Here is a 21,573-nt window from a genome sequence, read left to right as displayed (position 1 = left end):
GTGAACAGGTGAGAATCATACTCAATTTGGGCACAAATTGAAATACAGAAATACAGCAAATTCTATTTAAACATAAGATTATTTATTTATTTATTTATTTATTTATTTAGTGATGTGGTGGTCAGGCACTGAAACAAGTTACCTAGGAAGGATCTGGATTCTCCATCTTCACAGATCCCAGTAGACACATCCCTGAGCAACATACTTCAGTTGATCCTGTTCTAAGCACAGTGATTGCAGTAGGCTATCTCCAGAACTCCTTTCCAACCTCCACGATTCTGTGATTCATTTTCTTTCTGCCTAATACTGGTTTAGAGTAGTGGTGGTGCTGTGAGATGGAGATCATTATTTAGGTAAATCAAAATAAGATGGGGTCTCTTAGAGGTTTTAATTCTGATTTCTGATTTATTTCCCTATCTTTAGATAGGTCTAGGTGCTGTGATACAGCTATTTACAGACATCAGCTTTTGAGATTTGTTTAGGTATATGAGAATACATATTCACATTTTCAAATGTACTGGAAAAAAACAGGAAAAAAGTCTCATTGCATGATTGAATAACATAATAATAGTAACAGCAGTTTTAGCACTTGCAGCTGTATTCTGAGCTTGTTAGTTATGTTGTACACTAAAGATAGCAGAAAGAGACATATATAATTAATTCCTGAATTTTACAAACATCTTTACTAGAAAATCTCCCTGAAGAGAACAGGTAACTTAAAATTCAATTGTATTTGAAAATCAGCCTATATCTCTAAATCTAAATTTTAATAAAAATGAGATTTTCTTAAAGAACTCACTAAGGGAATACTTTAAAACAGAACTGTAAACTTTAAAGCTAAGGAGACACCTGGGATGTAGAAGCAGAACTACATAATTAAAATGTTAATTAAATTAATAAGTTTTACAATTAAAGAAGTAACATAGAACATTAAAACTAAGTTGTAGAAGAGATGATATTTACTTATTTAATGCTGGTCTTTTTTTAATTTTTTTAAATTTTTTATTTTTATTTTTTTTGTCACAATACCTTTTTTCCCAACAACACACAGAAAAAAAATGTAAGCAATTATGTAAATATTATTTTTTAATATCATCATTCTATTTCTAAAAGTATTTTGAAAATGGTCTGATTATCCAGGAAGGTGTATTTCCAATGTACTAATAAGCAGTCACTCAAAGTGATAGTTTCCATCCTGGTCATTTGAGAATGCTTAGACGATATGGACATTTCTGTTTAAGAGATTGACAGGCTTCTCCCAGAAAATTTGTCTTTAAAAGTATTGGCATGACAGTTGCATTGCAGTTAGTTTTCTCTAGAAACAGGTCACTAATCTGAATAAGGTATCCTAGACTCTACCTCAGTACCTACTCTTTGACSTAAACATTTTGAAGTAGTATATATAGAGTTACAGGAAAAGAATAGAAAAATATAAGATAAAAAGCATTAAAAATGCACTGTAAAAATCTTGCTTAATAGACTGTTCAGTTATACTGTATGATTTACTGACATTATTAGTGAACTCTCAATAGCTAATAGAAGGCCAAAGTCAATGAGGTCTGATTATATTCTTATGGCTCCTTACACATTAAGTCATGAATAAAACATCCAGTTTTATTTTAATCACTTTTCTAGGCTTATTACACTTACGATAAATTTAGACCTTCATGTTTCATTTTAAAGAGTTAAGCATTAGAATACTTAATTTGGAATATTAATGTCATCAAATCATCATAGATCAAATATGAAATTTCTGAAAGTGGCAATAATACATTTAAAACATTGATATGTCTTAGAAACTTGAATTTTGCTATCATTCTTGACATTAGCAGGTCCAGTTTTGTCTCTAGGCCTTTGAAATAAACAGATTCAGCATTGAATGCATCTCTTGAAGCCTCACCCAAATGCATTTTTTTAGTATAGAATTCACTTAACACACACATAAACACGAAAAAACTAAAAACAGAAAAAAAAAAAAMCCATGCTGGTGGATGACCAAGGACCTTGGCCAGTGAGCTGGATATCTTTAATAATTTGGAAATCAAGAACCTACATGACTTTCTTTTCTTCCTGACCTTCCTAGAGCAGCAGTGATCCACCGACAAAGAGGGGAGGGGGAACTAGCTTGAAAATGAAAACAGAATATCCTAATTCTTACTTGTCTCCAGAAAGTATGCCAATCATGCTGTGAATGTCCAGTCAAAAGAGATTAAAGATGATGGGACAGAAGTGGAGCAAAGTGCCTTTGTTCAAAATGAATAACATAGTTTACATAGCTTTAGTGTTTTTATATCACAAAAATAAAGCATAATAAAAATGTCATTGGATAATAAACAAGTAATTACTAGATAATGTTATAAATACTCTATCACAGAAAAGGTCAAACTCATATTAAAATATAAAAATATTTTATATTGTGATATATTTTGCATTTTTTTTTAGATAACCCTTAAATTATTCTGCTTCTCTACCCAATTTTTGAGGGGATATATTTTGCTTCTTCAAAATTTTAAAGCTACCTTTACCTTAAAATTTTTCACTTGTTAAATCTCACACAAGGAGTTAAAATTCAAGGGATTTGTAGCAGAAGAAAATGAATTGTACTTTAGAGGAAATAAAGGGGGGCAACACACCCTCCTTTTCCCATTGACTGAAAAAGTTATCTTTCTTTCCTGGTCTCTGATATGGATTCTCTGTTCCCTATGATATAACTTATAATAATAAAAATAATAATAAAGCTTAAATCTAAAATCTGTACCAAAAAAAAAACACCCAAAAACCTATATACTTCTTACAGTTGACTGACAGTTGAAAATAGCAATGTCAAATAATTTTTAACTACTTCTTGTCTTGAACAAGAATGATTTATATGACTTTTCCACCTAGAAGTGGAAATTATTCCATTTTTCCTTGACATTCTTTTGTGATTCAAGCTCAGCTGTTAACCTTTAAACCTTCTGCACCACTAAACAACTCAATCTCTCTTTTACATTTTTGTGCCATTCCCAAACCCTCCTCTTCTTTACAGTTCCTCTACCTAAGGATATTAGAGATTATCTGATACTTATTATCATAACCAGAACACAATATAGGGTTTTTTAAGCGGATTTTCACACAGTAAACCAGTGAAAACCAGTAATTATTATTAAATATGTCTTGAATTTATGAAAAAAAAAGCAAGAGATTCCTCATTCTAAGCATTTATATGAGATCTTTTTTTAATCAAAAAGTTCTTTATTGATGTTTACGTTGCAGTAGATTTTTTTTCCTCCCTTTGCTTTTGAAGTCAAAACGAAAAATACTTCCATACTTTTCAGTTTCTTTGAGGGTCTTGTACTACTGACATCAAAGACATCATTATCTGGTAATAGAAGAGATAGAAAGCACATAAAAACAAGCAAAACTCCTCTTTACATAAATCCTGAAACAAAAGATACTGAAAATGTCACCCCCCAGGCTCTTCAGTAGTATACTCCTGCTTCTCCTGTCACTGGCCCAGACATCAGAGCTGAAAAAGAGGAAAAGACAATATCTGCAACTGTATACTTTCCAAGTAGCAGCACAGAGATTTCCCATATTTTCTGAAGCCTAAAGTAATGTATATAAAAAGACTGTGCTTCAGGCAAACCTACCCAGAAAAATAAATAAATAAATAAATAAATAAATAACCAAACAACCTCAGCCAAGGAGCTTAAAAGAAGGCTCTCTTCAAATAAGAGTTTGTAGTGATAGAACTCACAAACTCATTTGCTACAGATATTCTGCAGACCACATTTATGTGGGTTCATTATGTATTTTTGTTTACTTGTTTAGTGTTTTTTTTAATACTCTTAACCAGTACATCTGATTAAACTCACTATTAGAAAGAAAACTAAACAAGATGAAACTTTGGATACATCTAGTATGAAAATTGCTCACCCTTACAAGCACACAGACATAGACACACACAACAAAAAGCCTTTTTTTTTTTTTTTTTGGTAGGAAGATTACAGCATGTCCATCTTCTGATAATTATAGAATATACAATTTTTGATGTATGTTATCTCAGTAGATTTCTTAACCCAAAAGAGTTCTAATTGCATATGTCAAGACCAAGAGCATATATGAAGTCTAGATGGCTTACCAGTGGACTGCAGACTCTGAACAATGTATAACCTACAGTTGTAGTAACAGTTACATTAAGAAAGAAATAATTATATGACATGGATGGAATAATTTGGTAAAGAGAGTTTATCTATAGTAGTTTTTGGACCTATAGTTTTGTGTGTAAGAATATTATAGAACTCTTGTAGGAATGTTACAGGAATTTCTCTTAACTCCTCCATGCAACCTGTTAAAAATATCACTGCATTTTTAGTTAATAAGAAAAAAATGTTTATGCTATTTATACACAAAATATGTCATAGCTTATTATAAATCATAGGACCTTGAATTAATATAATCATTATGTTAAAAGAAATCAGATAGTAAAAGCAGCAACAGAAAAGAACACTCCCTAGAATTCACACCACGGTATGTTGCCAATGACCCATGTAATAGAAGAAGGACACAATAAATCAATGTTTGTTAACATATGCATAAGTAGACGAAGGCAATTTCATGGGTCAAGCAGCATAGTCATGAAATATTTGTGAAGTAGCAGTGCAATGACTCTTGAGAAGGACAGAATAACAATGACAAAAAATTCTGACTTTATTCTGCATTCTGACTTCCTTTTCACTATGATTTTCATCAAACTCTTACACTTTTGTCAGTGGCAATTGCTAGCACTGCATCCATTAAACTCTGAAAAGTATGTAGAACATTTAAGGTAGTCTTTCTCTTCAAGCATAGTAGTGTGGTGAAGAAAGGTAACAACATAAAAATATAGATCTCACCTGGAAACAYTGATGGCAGAAAAGATTAGCACTAAGTATGCAACTATTCCGTGAAAGGCAAAACATTAACAAAAATAGAAAATCCAGATCACAAAAATACACATACACACGCACACACACATACACACATGTGCGTAAATTTTCTCTGAAAAAAAAATAGTGAATCCAAAATAAGTTTTTGAGATTTGATTGGGTTTTGGCCCACTTCAATTAATTAATTAATTAATTAATAATCTCAATAACTTTTTTTTTTTTTTTTAAAAAAAAAATTTTTATTTTTTTTTTTTTTTTAAACAAAAAGCTTCATTATAGTCCTGGCTCTCATTCTGGTCTTTCAACGTTAATAGAGATTTGTGTGGATAAAAAGCACTGCTTTAAGACAACTCAGTATATTGAAATATGTGATCCAATCTCATTTGGTGAAAAAGAAGGCAGAGAATGAAACACTGTATGTGCTACATACATACTATCCTATTTATGCACATTAATACCATTACATGAATATAGAAGATGTATGTCTTAATAAAATGTATGTATGTATGTATGTATGTCTTAATAAGATGTATGTCTTAATAAAACCAAAAATTTTCAAATTCTTTCTTGTGAATCAAGAATCAAGAAGCACATCTGTGTCTTTAAGATCATTTCTGTCATCCAGTTTTCAGTTAATGCATGTTCAAATTCTCTTTTACATTTTTCCATCATTATGTTTCTAAAAAGACCCCACTGAATACTTAAACAGTAATAGAACTTTCTTCAGATAAAAGTATTAAACCTTTCTTCCACCTGTCTTGACCTTCACATTAGCATATAAGAAGAATATCACAATGAATTTTTATTAGACACACTAGCATTTTCAGTTAGGGGTATTTTCRGTTCTTTTAATCTAGAGCTGATCAMAGATGTCAGAAGTTGTCTTTCTATATTTTTATTTAGGAAGAATTCCTTATGTACTATAAAAATGCAGTACACGATATCAAGATACACAAAAGTGTTTAAAAGTGTTTATAGTTATTAATATATTCTCTCTACTATTTTATCGCAATTTAAAAAGAAATAATTTGACTCCTATATTTAAAAAGATAGTTCTTTTTTCTTCTTTTTTTTTTTTTTGTCTGAGTATAAATGACTCTTATTACAGAGGGTTTTATTTCACTTGAAAGTTTTCAAAAGCTAATTATTAAGCATAAAATGTATATTTAAAATGACAATGCCTAGGGCTTAAGGTCTTTAGCTTTTATTCAGATAGAGCCAGCATCAAAATTGCTGGCTCTATCTGAATAGTAAAAACAGCARAGTTCGAGAATATTTTAAACTTTATTATTAAACTGAGTTTAGCAATATCACAATTAAATTTTCTCACAAATATATTTCTATTTATTGTTAAGATTCATTTATATTTGAACAGAAATTTTAAGTTAATGTATATTTATCAAGGGGTTGTCATAGATGTTGTTTATGGACAAGCACATTACTATCCTGTGATATTATTTTTCATGAATTACTACAGGAGAAAACCTACATCAACTTACCTATAAAGAGAGTTTCTAATGGCTTGATTGAGATTATGTCTCTATGACTGATAGTGTTCAGTGATGTCATACATATTAAAAGAAAATATTATAAGAAAAAAGGGAATAAAATGTTCTCTCCTTTGTTATTTCTTTCTATATGCTGGAGAAAATTAAAAATCTACATTTTTGCCCTCACCTTTGCTATAAAACCATATCTTTATGTAATTTTGAAATTCTTGACTTTTAATGAGATTTAAATTTCAGTTCCCTTAATGAGATTCAAATTTCAGTTCCATATGCACTGAATTGGACTACTCTGATAGATCTAATAAATAGATCTAATAAATAAATCTAGCCCGTAATTATTTAGTCACAGTAAAAGATAAGCAAATAATAAATAAATAGAAAGCAAGTCACAAGGACTACAGCAAAACCATATGTTCCATAAGCAACCATGTTAGTTTTATTAAGAGAAGAATAAAATGCATTTGTTTTGGAGACCTAAATGTAGCTTTTCCTACTATTCATTTTTTGTTATATATGCTTAACTTTCCTACTTGTTCTAAGAGCAAAATAATTCTGTTTTGAAGTAGAGAAATGTATAATTGGAATCAAGGATGTGAGATGACATTTTTTTTTTAAAAGAATTTTTTTTTACAGTGTTACTATATGTCAAACATCTTTGGGGATGAATAACTGCTGAAAAGAGAATATCAAATAACTGCAATTCATACAAACTTAATTAACATCTACCTCTAGAGGAACAAAAGTTCTAGATGCACATATCTTTCTATAATATTTTTTTCCCCTCTATAAATCTGTAAATTTACAACCTTTTTCGATGTATTCCAAAGCTATGACACAAGAGTGGAAATCAACAGAAAAATACTCATTTAGTTAACTTCATTTTTATATCATATGCACATGCATAATTATTACTGACTTGTCAAGGAAAGATTTGGTTTTAACTATTAACCGAATTAAGTTGATTGAGAAAGCCTTCAATCCTGATGGGACATGTTTAGGCTAACCATTCTTTAGAAAAATATTACTACCCATCTGATATCCAAGTATCTTTATTCATGACGTAGAGATGAGAAAGGCCTATAACAAGTATTTGACTTGGACAAGCCTGAACTTGGACAAAAAGTTTGGCGGAGAACTTTGCTTAATAAATTTATACCTATAACTTCAACCTTAACCAATAGCTTTGGTTAAGACCACATAATTTAGAAAGACATGATGAGTAGGTACATGATTGAAATGTTTTCCTCTGATTTTCAGTAGCTGTGAATGCATTTTATGAAAAACTGTGCATTTTACATAGTGGCAGTGCTTCTCCTTTGCAATGGGATAATTTTTTATTTTTATAGCATGTTTTCAAAAACAAGGTTCAACACATGATAATTTAATGCTTCAGTTTGGATATAGGTCATTAAAAATGAACTTAAACAGTTTATCTACTTTGGGATTTTACAAAGCAGTTGGCTTCAGAAGACAGGAATTATACATCTAATAATTAAGGAATTAGGCCTAACAGCGCCTGAATTATTCTTTGATAATGCCACACCTTGAGGGCATTGTGATAGAGGAAACAAAGCAGATTTTGTTTTTTCCCTCTCACTATTGCAAATTTGGTATTAACAGACTCTCTGGAGGTTTCTACTATAATGGCAAATTGAAGATATTACAAGAGCAAATTAAAAGTAGATGCGCATATACACATGTGCGCACATGAACGACAACATATAAGAATTCAGTAACGTTAATTTAGTTAGTTCAGAAACAGTTCCAATAACTCAAATAAGATGTATTGTCAATTGGGAAAACAAAAACAAAAACAGAGGTAAAAAAAAGTCTTCTATAGATCTCCTATGTGAGTCTGTTTAGGTTTTATATTTTATACTGTGTGGTTACTTACACTCTAACTCCCCTTAGTTCCTTTATCCTATGATTTCCATTTAAAGAACAAAGCAAATGTATCTACATACACATGTGAATGAATGTGTATGTATGCAAAAACAGAGACTGAAATCATACTTAAAATAGTTTTAAAATGTGATATTATTGCAAACAAAACAAGATAAACAAATAAACAAAAAATCCCATATACTTATACTGTCTTAATTTTAACCAATGTTACCCTATCCAAATTTAGGGATTTAGCAATGATGGCTACATTAAGTGTTCAGTCACTTCAGGAGCCTTTTAAAGTAAAAGGATTAGAAAGAGTGATGTCCATAACTCTCTGTTCATTGTAGACAAACCTTGGAGTATCTGTTTATATATGTATCTACATACAGATGTATCTACATCTCAGTTAGAAATTATTCAATATCAGAGTTAAATTACATTATGCAGAAAGTCCATTAGGTATTGGTATAGATTCTTAAAGAGTTTACATTATAATATTTAAAGTATTTCCCAGCAATCAATAAGGTAAAAACAGAAGTCTATTAATTGAGATTTGCTAATTATGATTACATAGCATCTGACATAATCTTGGATTTATTAAAAATCAATATGTCAGTTTAGCTCCAAAATCCGTCAAAGCAACAAGAACAAAAACAAAAATCCATGTTTTATTAGCTGCATCTTTATTTTTTAAATATTCCTTGTAACAAAAACAATGAAGGACAATGTCTTTTCTCGTGCTATATTTTTCCATTTGTAAATCTCATTTAGTGGAAACAATGTGTTTTACCAATAAACATGTCCTAAGGAGATTTCTTTTTAAGAAAAATCATCACCTTGTAATTGTTTTTTGTTTGTTTGCTAGTTTGTTTTAAGAATACTGGTATGTCTGTTTGGCTTGCTTGACCGCTGTTTTCATGCTGTCTTTGAATAAGTGTTTATCAGGTCAACAAAGAGGGAGGCTTTCTCCTCCTGGAGTAAGGAGGAGCAAACACCTTCATAACAACAACTCATAAATGCTTGGGAAGAGCAGGAAGAGATATTCAGTGAGCTTTTGGGGGCTCGGATGGAATATCTTATTCTAAAAACACAACAAGGTCTATTAGAGCTTGTGGAAACCCAAAATTCTTAAAAAAAAAAAAAAAAAAAAAAAGGTCTTATCCTGGAAAGGGCCAGGAGATTTCTGTTTTTTCCCATATCCCTCATATTCCAGTCTATATTGCCTATATCTAATTTTCTCCATGCTAAAAGCTAACTCTGTATTTTTTTTTCTTATAAAAATGAACATTAGAAGCTATTTACCTGTTCCTGATATTTTTACTTAAGGCTGAGGAGCAGGAAGATCCAGTTTAAATATCCGGATGACAGGCAAAGGAATCAATAAATTCAAGATTAACAACTGTATGATGATTAGTTCAATAGTTTTAGTAGGTTTTATCACCACCCAGAGGAACAGTTAAGCTGAATATTATGGGAACTTATTTATGGGAACTTTATGGGAACCAGTTACCATACTGACCATCTAAATATCATATTTGTACAGGTATAAAGGTTTTATATAYACAATATCCTGTTATTTTTCAGTTTCCAATTTTTGCAAGGCATTGAGAGAAGCTGGAAGCCAAACTGGAGACTAAAAAAGAACCTTGGGTGTTTCCCTAATTACAAGGAATTCATGGCCAGCTGGAAGTCAGAGCAATATGTGCTTAACTACTCTGAATACTTTATGCTTCATATGTAGCAGTCTGTGCATATTTGCTCTAAATTCTCTAGGGGAAATAATTACTGTTTTTGAAAGATTGTCTATTATTACCTAATTAGAGAGAAAATACATGCTGTAATGGAGAAAATCTTGACGTTATTCTTTGACTGAGAGAAACCCTTACTGATATTGTGCTCTGTAAATGCCCCACTTAAGTTACTAAGGGAAGTGACTATCCTACATAAGGAAGGAGTCAAAATCTTCTAAATTTTTAGGTATATCTGGAACACTATGAATTACTGCAAAATTCTAACTGAACACGATATAGCGTATGAACTATAAGGAATTCATTTTCAGTCATGTTTTTCTAGCTTCCCTCATAAGCTGGGATGAGAAAAGACAAGACAGCAAAAAACACAGTAAATGAAAGAATGCAGTCTACTGCTTAGCTTCTGACTCTGAAATAACTGAAACACATCTTCAACCTCTCCCTCAATTCTTTCTTTCAGAGGAATGTGTAGAAAACAGTGCCTATGTGCCACATCAGTGTGATCAATATATATTTGAGTATAGCTCGTTGAGTAAAGAAACCACACTGCAATATACAACTCAGTAAGACTAAGAGAGAACTGTTTCTGCAAATCTTATTTATTATTTTATTTTCATTGGTTAATCATAAAGCTTCTATTAAAATGGGATTTATGTGATAGAATTTGAAGTAAGGGCATTCAGCAGTGTGTGAAATCTCTTGGTCCAAGAAAAAGAAAATATTAAAGAAAGAAAATATTTCTTAACGATGCCTTTAAAAAAATGATAAACACCAACAAGGTCACTAAACAATCATCCAGGGACAATGCTGCAATGCTGTGTCTAGTCTGAGATTTAATTAAATATGAAAGATGCCCCACAGTTTCTATTACGAATGTGTACCAAAAGTAGTAGTATTTACTGATCTGACACTAGTATTCATTTTCTTAATGCTTATCCTTCGTTAGTTTACAGATAATATTTTAGTCCAATGTTTTGAACTCTATGTGGGACTGTGTGTCCTGTCCATGAACTGGAGATCTACTATGGAAGTCTAGTATACTAGAGGAAGAGCATTCATCATTAAGAAAGCTTTGATGTAATTCAAAAATCTTGTTCTCTCCATCTGGAAAATATATCCTAATTTAATTTTGTTCCCAGAATTGGTGTGAGGCTTATATGTGCCAGTATCCATACTCAATTTCTACAGAAAAGGAATCTACTTATGAATCAAAGTTTCAAAGCTCAAGACAGCCTCCTTTGGGGCTTTAGTGTTAATTGACAATCAGTTAAGATATAGTTTAAAAGTCTGTCAATAGCTGAAAAAAATAATTGTTTTTATATGAAGTATTTTAATAACAGATTAGAAAATGACGTCTCTTGTAAAATCACAGAATCACAGAATGGTTGAGGTTGCAAGGGACCTCTAGAGATCATCTAGTCCAACTCTCTTGCTCAAGCAGGGACACCTAGAGCATGTGGCACAAGGTGGCATCCAGGTGGGTTTTGAAGACCTCCAAAGAAGGAGACTCCACAATCCCCCTGGGCAGCCTGTTCCACTGCTCTGTCACCCTCACAGTAAAGAAGTTCTTCCACATATGGAGATTAAATTCTAAAAACAAAAAAGGAAATAAATGGATATCTGCAAGTACATATAATTAAATTAATCTCCATAAAGTTTTTGCATAAGAATGAACAAATAAATGCAGATCTTTAAGAGATTCTAAACAGCAAGTAAATAAATAAATAAATAAAGTCAAATAAGAGATATAGCTGTAGCTATTTTCTATACAGTATAATTCCAGTATAATGCTGCCAGGGTAGATGCAGATCTTAGCTTCAGGTTCTTCAGGCCTATGGAATTGTACATCTCTTTATCTGAATGTTTGCTACAGAAATTAAGATCCATTTCCTGTTTTACATAAAAGATTTGTTACTTAGATATGGAGCACAGAAAGAAAGTAATAGAAATTTCTTTCAGCTTATTGTGAAATACTTATTCCACTTACCTCAAAAGAGTTAAAAACCTTGCTGTTCTTTTGCCCTACTTTTCTGTACAGAAGTTGTCATTCAGGGTATTTTTCTGCCTTCTCCTGTGATAACCTCAGGGTTTACCAGGCCGCATTTCCATACCAATTATCTAATTTCTAAAGCTTTTTGGGATATCTCTAGAAACCAGTGATCTCTTTCTGCGATCCCCACAGAGAGACAAGAATAAATGTGGAATAGCAGTCTTTTCTTCACAGGAAGAGGAAAAGTATTCATAGGGTGTTGTAGCCCAATTTTTCACGCCCAGCAAGTCCATTGTGTTATTCCAGTACTTCATTGTGTCCCCAGCATGAGAAAATTCTTTCTCTTTCCAATAAATGTTTAACTTTAGGCATGTTAATAATCCAACTCATACCACCCTGCTATTTTTCTGAATATATGCATATCTGCAAGAGTTTACAGAATATGATTAATTTCCTCGAATTAATATTTCTATTTGTCAACTGTGAGGAATGTACTGGGAATTTAAAAAGAAAAGAAAAAAAAAAAGAAAGAAGGAAATTTAAGACCAACAACTGAAGAGAGACCAACAACTGAAGGGAGAAAAGGGATTCCACCTCACTAGAAGTGGCTTATAGCTAGACATGCCCCACAAGGGTCATTACTGTTCAACTTATTTATCAATTGCCTGGATAAAGGGAATCTTCAACAAGTTTATTGATGATATAGAACTAGGAGGAGTGGCTGATACAGCAGAGGACTGTGCTGCCATTCAGAGGGTCTTGGACAGAATGGAGAAATGGGCAGAAATRAACCTCATGAAGTTTAACAAGGACAAATGAAAGGTTCTGCACCTGGGGAGGAATAACCTCAGACACCGGGGCAGATTGGACATTGATTTGCTGCATGGAAGCTCTGCACTGAAGGACCTTGAGGTCTTGGTGGACAACAAGTTAATCATGAGCCAGCAATATACCCTTGTGGCCAAGAAGGCCAGTGGTATCCTGGGGTGTATCAGGAAGAGTGTTGCCAGCAGATTAAGGGAGGTGATTCCCTCCCTCTACTCAGGTCTGGTGGTCTACATCTAGACTGTTGGGTCCACTTCTGGGCTCCACAGTACAAGAGGGACATGGAGTGAGTCCAGCGTAGGACTACAGAGATAATCACAAGACTCAAGCATCTATTCTTTGAGAAGAAGCTGAGAGAGCTGGTCCTGTATAGCCTAAAGAGAAGGCTGAGAAGACATCCTATCAGTGTCAATCCTAGCAATATCTTAAGGAAAAGTATTAAGAGGATGGAGTCTTTTCAGTGATGGCCAGGAGACAATGGCCATAAACTGAAATACATGAAATTSTACCTGAATTTGAGGGAGAACTTATTGACTGTGAGATTGACAGAGTCCTGGAAGAGGCTGCCCAGAGAGGTTCTGAAATCTCCTTCTCTGGAGATATTCAAAACCTGCCTGGACAAGATCCCGGACAACTTGTTGTAGGTAACTCTGCTTGAGCAGGGGGTTTGCTCTAGATGACCTTCAAAGATTACTTCCAAATTCAATGATTCTATGGTTCTGTGATTCTGTGTGTTTATTTTTTCTTTTAAGCAAGAAATGTTAATATCTGAGAAAAAGAGCAGTACAGAAATGATATAAAAATCAAGTTGAAAGGACAAATGGAGAAGATGGGTTTAGATTTGAGTGTTAGATATATATCTGAACTCTTCAGGGTCACCAAGTTTGTGTCAACACGGATATGTTCTTTGGCTGAAAACACAATACATTGCTTTAGTTGTGTCATTTAGTCCAAATGTGGGGAAAAAATGACCAAATGAGAAATGACAAAATGGCTTAGATGATTCATCAGACATTACAGTTATTTCTTTTGTTCCAGTATCGTATGTTATCACCCTGGTTTCATGGATCAGTTCTTTTGACAAAATAAAAAGTGTGGGGTAATACTCAACTCATCTTATACACTGAGTRTACTACTGCTTCCATCTTTTTGAACCCCAGCTCTCTAACTTCCAGGGATGAAACTCTATGCTGCAATAGTTAATAATACATCTCTAAAAGTATTGGACTCAAATTATTAAAATCACAGATTCCATATAATTTCCCATTTCTCCGAAATCCATATTGTGTCCATACCGTATGCAATACCAATGCCGTTGCTTATTCAGAGAGTATCTTCAAGGCTGTGAAACATGGAGCCATCATACCTTTTATCTGTGCAAGTGACAAGACAAGTCCATATATATCTTTTCTGCATTGCTCCTAGACATGAGGCAGCTTTCTTTCCATACTGGGGCAGAGAGTCCATCTCAGATTCTGTCAAAAAATGTGCAGGGTGACAGTTTCAGAGACATGCAATTCTTGTTGCTGTAATATTTGGATCACTTGCTGCACAGAGATAAGAGGAGTTACTTCTGACTGTCAAGTTGTTTTTTGTTTGTTTATTTGATTGATTGATTGATTGTTTGCTGACACATTGCATAGGAAGGAAATAGCTGCATGATAATCAAATTGACTTTCTGCAATGTGAATTCTTCCATTAACATTTTATAATTCTTTTAATTGTTCTAAAGGTCTTTCTCTATATTGTGTTTTTATTTTGTGTATGCTTCTTTGTTGCCTGTGAGCTTGACTTTGACAGGAAAATGATGAGCAACCAGAATCAGAGACAGGTGACACTGTGACAGCAACATTGCTTATCTACTTGCCCCTACTGGCAGAAACTACTCTGCTGTGAGGAAGCTAGATTTGCCTCTCATACTCTTGCTCCTCCTGCAGGAGCATTCTGCAGCCCCATGCATTCCCCAGTGTTGGCATGTGGCTAGATCATGATCTCAGAGCTGGCAGCTGTGAAGCTCTTTGGACTCCAGGCAACTGAGGAACTAATGGCAAAACATCTGAAAGCTGAGGTTTCTTCTTTGGAAGAGTCTTTCTTCAGGCATAGTTTTTGGGCTCCAGTTATTACAGTAAATGTTTATTGACAACATAGTCGTCCTCAACAGCTAAGTGTTTTTTGATCTTATAGGTGATAATATTGATTTCAAATCTTATTTATAAAGAATGAAATAACTATATAAAAATGGATATGATTAAAATTTCGTCATGACAATTTTCCTGGGAAGGGATATTCTCTTCTTTGAGACCCTATGTCCACTGGCCACAGGAAAACTCTGTGTAGTATATGAAGAGGTAAATTCTACTTGCTGGAGCCAAATATGTGAAAGTCATCAAATACTTTTGTTGACTGTAGCTTTTTGGTGATGTGAATTGCCCTCTGGAGATGCCTTTTACCTTAAAAAAAAAAGAGAGGTGATTATGACTCTTAAGTTTACAATTAAAATTTAACACACAAAAGAATAAGTGGAGAATTGGGTAAAGAAACACAATTAATTAGTAAGACAGTGTTGGTCAGCATTGGATCATTCAAAATGTGAAGGATCTGTCAGAACACAGCAAAGTTTTATGAGCTGTTTGCAACGCTGTARCAGTTACAGGATGAAAAGATTCTATTCCTTTGAATTTTCCTTATAAATCATTTGAAATCACAATCAAATTCATCTTGTAAAATTTGGAAGAATGTTTTCATTTGAGAGTTCTCAATGCTGTAGAAAACGAAACTGCAGTGACAAACAGCCTTGTCAACAAGTCCAAGGATCAGGCGTACCAGTTACTTTGAAGGTCTATATTTGATTATGGTCAATTTTATTTGATTCTAAAATATTCCTACTATTTTCTAAATGATATAACTTCCAAMAGGAAGAAATAGCTGAACAGCTGCAAGAATCTTTAATCTATGACCTGCTTGCACTATATCCTTCTCAAAATGATCCTACTTCTGAAGAGTAAATCAATCTGACATWTTTATTTCCAGTCATGCAAGTGCATTATTTGAATATATATTTAAACTTTTCCATTTGATTCCTTAAGGATACTGAATAATAGGGAAAAATAGTTTTTCTTGCTTCATCCTCAATCCAATAAGTTATTTGATAAATATTCTATAATTGTCTCTGATAAACTTTGAAAACCTCAAAAATTAAAGAAAAAAATCTTATTTTCTCCACATCTCTGATATATAAGTCACTAGAAGTAGTCATTCTGTTCATTTTGAGGTTTTAAAAGAATAACAATAATTACAGTAATATATTATACTACTTATCTTTGAAGAATTCTGTGTGTTGACTGGTGATTTACATTATTAGGTATGTCTTTTTTGCAGTATGTGTTAAATTTTCTTTCATAACAAAATATAGTATATTAAGAAGATCAATATTTAACATATCTTTCACTGTAAACAAAAAAAKTGTTTCAGGATAAAAAGAATTTCTAATTAGAAATGGCCATTCTAATGGCCATCTAATTAGTACATGAGCCAAATATGTAAAAAAAATTACACATTTTTGAGCAGATATTCTATATTTCCTCCAACTAAAAAGACCAGTATTTAGAGAGAAGCTATTTAACATGGGTAGTAGAACAGCATGGCTTTGCCTTATGCTTAAGTCTTGGATTGGGAGAGGCTTGACTTAAATGAACTTATCAGTTGATTGAGATGAACCATTTATGAAATATATTCTTGATATCTTTTTACTTTCACATCAAGATCTGAAATCATTAAATCTATTTTTTCACCTGCATATAATGATTATGAACTTTAGAATGACAGTACATTGGTCTTCTAATCTGACAGTCTAGAGGAAGGGCTAAGAAAGGTGAAAATGTCTTTGCACATCAAATCCAAATGACATACATTAGTATAGCCCTACTATTATCTACAGAACTTTAAGAATATTGATTAGAATGTCAAATGCTTTTAAAATTCTTCTTTGTTTTCTGGTGGAGAATATTAATCTACTCTAAAACAAAGAATAAATATATGGATAGTTTTCATGTAATTATATAAAATTATTAAAATAATTGGTATTGATGTTGATCTTCACACATATGTATACCTATCATTCATGTAATTGTATATAACATTTCCTTTTAAAAAAAAATCAGAATTAAATTGAGGAAAGTACCATAGACACAAGGAACTAAACAAACATGATGAAAAGTAGCTATGCACCTTTATCTACCCTAGAAAATAAATTCTGTTAAATAGTTACTACATTATGTATAAGAAATCATAGCTGAAATGCCGAACAAAAATTTCCTGTTAAGACTTCAGAAAATGTTTGCATCAAAGTAGCAGTCCCTTTTAAATACAGGATTTTTTTTTGTGTTTGTTGTCTACAAGTCTTGTGATCAAGAAATAGCAAAGCTATGTATCCTTGGATAAATATCAGTATCTCAGAAGAAGAAAACAAAGTCTTCATATTGAAATACAAATAATCTTATAATATTTTCAAATTAAATTTGGCTTCATAGAAAGTAGGTCCTGATTTTCTTATGTTATAAAGTCTTAAAATGTTGAACAGTAAAAATTAGCATAGGACTAATTCTGTGTAACATAGGATATTGGCATAACATTAGGATTTCTCTTTTACTGTACCATTGAAATTTTGTTGCTCTGGTCTTCTTCAAAATTCTTCTTTACTTTGGAGCTTTAAGGAAACCCACTCATAACAGTATATGGGTCTCTTCTCAGAGCTACACAAACAGATGGTTCTTTCTCCAGAGTTTTCAAACTAACTTGTTCTGCATTGTGACCCATTTACTGCAGTAAGCTAATTCATGTCTTCACATGTTGGATGAGAACTTCATAATCTATCTGCATTCAAACCTCTGAGCCATAACTGCAAGCAGATAGGATATCTCTAACCTATTTGTCATTTTCACTCCATTTAGTTTGTCAATAAACTTTACCTAAAATGCAGCAGATTCATGTATACTGGAACAATAAATTATTCTGTATGTCTTTGTGTTATATATGATACTAACTTTTTTACTCATTTAATGGGTGGAGTTAGTTATATTGGGTGAAGAACTCCATCCTACTTATGTTGCTACTTTTTTTTCCTTCTAGTCTGAATTTTTATGGAGTGCCACATAGCACACTGTACACATAATGGTAAAATAATTCTCTATTGTAAAATAATTCTCTATGCTAGTCTTAAAAGGACATTACATACCTGAGTAGATATCACATCTCAGTAGCAAATCCTACTCCCCCCCAAGTTGTTATTTTGATTTAGGTAAATCAAAAGCTATGCAATAGAAAGGCATATACAGCACATTAATAGTGGAAAAAAAAATCCAATTTAATTATTTATAATTTGTCCTTGCTTGAAAGTAATCTCATTACAAAAACTCTTTAACACTATATAATTTATAGAAATTCTAATAAGTGTATTGTCTTTCATAACTGTTTCAGTGTGAGAACAACACTGAACTTATTGCTTTTATTTATAAAGTGTGTAATTGTAATTCAGTCAGAGAAGAAATGCAGAATAACTAAGAATATTTTTGACAGATTTTGTTTTCAGTGAACACCTATTGTATTTCCTTCTAAAGAATTCAATTACACAATTACTAAAGAGAAATTACATTGCCCTCTTGCTATCTGTAGTCATTTGTAGGAAGAGAAGATTATCTTTATTTCCTTCAAAATAATTTTGCAGTGGAGACTGCTCTTCAGAATTCTGGAAACACCTGCTGAGCTGATGGTTGGGCAGACAAAAGAAAAAAAATAAACCACAAAATGTGTGGACAAACTGATGGTAAGAAGCTCTCCATTAAATTAATCTGTTCTTTTTCTTCACATGCCACATCTTTATTCTTATTTAAAACTCATTTGTAAAGCTGTAAATCTTAGGAGAAAACTTACTGCTAAACAATAACAATGAGCTAAAATTATTTTCTTAGTAGGAAGGAGCCATTTGTCTAAATTTTTGAAGCAACTATTCCCGTTACTTTCTTACAACCATGAAGCTATCATCCATCAGAACTCCACTGCAAGAGCAAGGTCAGACTCAAGTGTGTCACCTCAAGTGTGATCTGAGAATCACATTAGATCATGGGAAATGTCTTTTTGCCACTCTGAAATGAGCTTATCATAATATGGGCCACAAATGCATTTTAGTAACCACTTTGATTTTACAGTCTTATTGTCATTTGTATTTCTTTGAGTGACCATATAGTGCAGAATGTTAAGTTCAAATGTCAGTGCAGCCAATGAAGGGTGCATAACCTGGAAAGCAGGGGCTAATTTGGCCTTATTGCTCAGTCTCGTCTTATTGCCTGCTTGTAGCCTGTTAACAGTGAAAACATGGAAGTGTGAAAGATTATCTGCACCTGACATTGCAGCGGGTGGTTCAGTCACCCACAAGAGCAACAAAGCAGTCAAGATCTAAAGCTTACCAAATAGGAGCTTCTAAAAATAATTCTGCCAAGTGCTGGATCAGAGTTCTCACACCACAAAAAGGATGACATTTCTGTTAGAGAAGTGACCAGACTGCAATTCACAGGATCCTTTTTCTTGCCTTTTTGAAAGTTGGTGTGACATTTTCCCTTCTTCCAGGCATTGACTTTCTTATGGATATATTTCTGTAATTCTCTTATTAAGTGTGAAAGTTCTTATATTTCATCATAATTTCCAAAGTCAAAAATAAAGCTGTCCTTTCCCCTAAAATAAGCACTCGTTCATTAGAGAATTTCCATTTCATTTTTTTTTTTTGTTGTTGGTTTTTTTCCTACATGGACTTTTCCCGTAGGTGATGCTTGATTTTCACACAATTTTTTAAAGTGAAGCAGACTGTGTCTTTGGTATTCTTCTTTCAGTTGAAAAATGTATATAACACATTCTTTCAGACTAACATATTCTAAAGTAAATGAAAATAACTACAATGCAGGTTTAAACAAAGCTSTTAGTCTGGCTTTCAGAAAACTACTTAGGAAGCCAGCCATGTTTATCTGAAATTTAGTTTTTGTATTAGAGAAGTGATTAAAGAAACACTTATCTAACTAAGCAAATAAAGTGCTTGGGGCAAATCCTGCTGCCCAGAAACAGTGCAGAGGGACATGCTAAGAACTTAGTAGTGCATAAATTTTTTAGTAAATTTTGGAGGGCATAAAATTTATTGACTTAGAGTTTGTATAGAAAATAAAGTGGAAATCCGAAGACTATTCATATTTATTTTGATAATGTTCCCTAGAGAAAATAATTATGATACATTACATTCTTCTACTTCAGAAAAGTAGTGTAGATAATATCATGTGGAAATCATTAGTTAAATTGAAGGGGAAAAAAAGAAAGAAAAAAAAAGTGAGAGAATTGTTATTAGGTACATTATGGGAAACAAGAGTTGTTTAAAAAACAGTGTTTGGAAATGTTTGGAAAGATGCTAGCAGGGGAGTTTATTTTTCAAAGACTTCTACTGAGAATCAACTTGTTAAAGATTTTCACTTGTCTTCATGTAAAATGCAAAGCTTTACTAATGGAGAAGTACTTCAAGCAGTACAGATGAGCAGCATATCACACAGGAAAAGCAGGAATAAAACACACACACACACCAAAAAAAAAAAAAAAAAAAAAAAAATCAGAGGTGTATCATAGACGTGCAGCAGTTACAGAGTAATAACAAATAACTGTTTTTTAAGCTGTAACCTGACTGTAAATATCTGAATAAAAGGAGTACCGTTTCACAGCACTAGAAACAGCATCAGAGTAAGTGCAGAAGGGCATTAAGGAGTCATATGATGATATAATAGGATCATCCTAAAGACTCACTGTAACTGCTATAGTTTCTACCACCCCAAAAATTTTTAACTGAAGCTGTCCTTGCATATGTAACTATGTAAAGCTTCTGCTGAGGAGGTGAAGGGGGCAAAAAGGTAACAAAAAGAATAAAAAAGTCATGAGTTTACTAACCATGCCAGAGTGAATATTTATAAATTCTTTCTGAATATACTATGTTTGTTAAATAGACTTTTATTAATTAATTAAATAATTTATTTATTTATTTATTTTGACTCCAGCTCTTCATAGATTAAACATTTATTTAGTGAGGACAGGAGAGATATGTTTTAGCAGGTATCTTTTGCTTGCTTGCTTCCTTGCTTTCTGTGAGTGAATATTTCTTGTCTTTCAGGTCTTCTTTTCACATAATAGATTCTATACCACTCAAAACAAATGTTTTGTGTTTTAACTATTTCTTTTCTATTACTTTAAGTGTAGATAAATTTGATCTATTTATAGAATTTTACAAAATTCAGTAATTCATGTATGTTTTCATAGTATTAAAATGTGTGGTTCATATGTTCACATGTTTTAAAGACATACCATTTTCTGTTTTCATATACATAGACTTGATTTCCTATTTGTTTTCTCAGTCTCTCTATCACCCATTCTGTCACTCTTTTTTCTCCTTTCTATACTATTTTTATTTTTTTAAGTTCTTTTCTATTTTATATTAAATAGTTCATTGTATTTGCAAAAGTATTATCATTCAGCATTCCAAGTCCTTTCAATTTATTTTTGTTTCAATCTTTTAATGATTTTTCCTATAAAATGTAATTTTAATATTATATTAATTTTCATACACTTTTATATAGTAGGTATGATTCCGCCTAGGGCAAGAGAAAATAGAATATCTTGAAATT

Source organism: Nothoprocta perdicaria, unplaced genomic scaffold (genome assembly GCF_003342845.1).
Source record: "Nothoprocta perdicaria isolate Ctin4 unplaced genomic scaffold, notPer1 scaffold_37, whole genome shotgun sequence".
Lineage (NCBI taxonomy): Eukaryota > Metazoa > Chordata > Aves > Tinamiformes > Tinamidae > Nothoprocta > Nothoprocta perdicaria.
This window is presented reverse-complemented; position numbering follows the sequence as displayed.